The 1,989-nt window shown below is 35.4% G+C and overlaps 1 protein-coding gene across 1 annotated transcript in view; it reads left to right on the top strand.

The window, feature by feature from the left end:
* The window catches only part of SYNE1 (spectrin repeat containing, nuclear envelope 1), a 534,160-nt gene that overhangs the window by 377,320 nt on the left and 154,851 nt on the right, over positions 1–1,989 (top strand). The window lies entirely within an intron of this gene.

Here is a 1,989-nt window from a genome sequence, read left to right as displayed (position 1 = left end):
AGTTTTAATTGAATGCTATCTTTAACAATGATGGACGATTTATAAAATAGATACACATAATTAGGGTGAAGAGTTTAATGTAAAATTTTGATTTGTAAAAAAAAAAAACATTGCAAAATGTCAAATAAATGCATCATTAACCAAGAAACATGGAACTTTCTAGATGTTCATCTGGAGGGATAAATTACCCCTGGCTTCCAGTAGCCTACATTCTTAAAACTACAGGGTAAAATTATCAAAAACATTTATATTCACAAAAAAATCTCACGTGTCACTGTCTTTACTCTTTGCAGCATACCTATTAGGTAAACATTGTTCTAATATTAAATTTACAAAGTCAGAAGAATAAAAATTAAAAACATGGTCTCTGAAGCCCACACTCTTGAGTTCAAATTGTGGTTTTGTCACTTATTGCTGTATCACCTTAGCTGCTTAACTTCTCTGAGCCTTAGTGTCCTTGGCTATTAAATCAGACCCATAGTAATTGCCTCATACAATGTATGATGAGGATGAAATGAGTCCAGATGTGTAAAATAATCACAACAGTGTCTGATACATAGTAAGCACTCAACAAGTTTCATTATCGTTGTTGCTATTAATAATAAATAGTATTATAAGAGATACAGGATCTGAAACCAAGAGAAAAGTTAAGTTTCTTCCCCAAGGTTATTCAACCACTAAGAAGTAGGACAGGATTTTGACTCTAAGAATATTTTTGTATTTTATAGTATTAGGGTGTTAGCAGGGGAAATGGAAACTAGTAGACCTATGCAAGATGTTACTTTGTATCAATCAAGAGGACATGTTTGTTGATGGTTTGAATAGGAGGAATGAGAGAGAGGGCAATAGCTGAGCAACTCCAGGGATTCTGACTTGAGCATCTGGGGGACAGTGACTGACAGGGAAAATGGTGGGTATTGGGGCCATTGACCCATGGACAAGACTGAGTTGCCAGTGGTACCATGCATGGCAAAGGATATGGAAGAGAATTTAAGATACTCTGATGAAGGAAGGCCACAGTAGACATTTGGGTGTGCAAATCTGTGGTTTAAAGGGACAACTGAACTGGATTTTTGCATCCATATCTGTGAGGTTGTGTAGTACGTGGAGAGGAAAGAGCATTTCTCTTAGAGTCAGAAAAGCAGCGGTTGATGATTTTGGTATTTAGTTTAGGATGCAAGATCTGAGGAAGACAGTTGTGTAACTTATGGAAACTTGTTTCATTACTCTGCAGTTTATCTTTCATAAGATAGTACATGGAGTTATAACAGCATTCTAGTCTATCAGCCATGAATGAGGTGGGTTAAAAGTGCAAATCTGTGTCTCACTCAGACGCATATTTCCCCTTTATGAATTGTATTTACTACATTAGTGTCTTTAGTACTTTAGTACTTTTAAATTTTATTGGTAATTATCACCAGTCACAGTAAAAGGTGAACTAAGCAAGTATACTCTGGAACTTACTTTGTCATAGAGGACTAAGAGAAGAACATGTAATTGTGAAAGTCTCTCTAAATCACGTTCTCTATTTCTCTTTTGCCAAGTTTCTGCTTGTTGATGGCCAGCTCACGAACAAAAACTGACATTTCAAAATGTTTGTGTTCTAGTTTAATTGAGAGACAGAGTTCCAATGTTAACATAATTGAATGTCAAATCACAAACCATTTTGTTTTACTTTGTACCAAGCACCTGGTATGCTGTTAGTGCTCGACAGCCATTGGAACGGTGTGTCTTCGTTCTGCATTTAACCTTTGAGTGTTAGCTTTTGCCAGACTGCTAACATTATTCCATACCCCAAAGACTACCTGGAACGATGCATAGATGGTCTATAGATGTTTGTTATATATATGGAATCACAATGAAGTCAGTTATCAACTGTTCTGTATTTTAAAATATTTTTACCCATAGACTTAACCCCAAATAAATTTCCTGAACATGTGATGGAGTATTTTAAGTTATTTTAAAAAGTGGAAAAGGAATGGAAGAATT

The sequence above is a fragment of the Propithecus coquereli genome, unplaced genomic scaffold (genome assembly GCF_000956105.1).
Source record: "Propithecus coquereli isolate 6110/MARCELLA unplaced genomic scaffold, Pcoq_1.0 Scaffold25, whole genome shotgun sequence".
Classification (NCBI taxonomy): Eukaryota; Metazoa; Chordata; class Mammalia; order Primates; family Indriidae; genus Propithecus; species Propithecus coquereli.
This window is presented reverse-complemented; position numbering and strand designations above follow the sequence as displayed.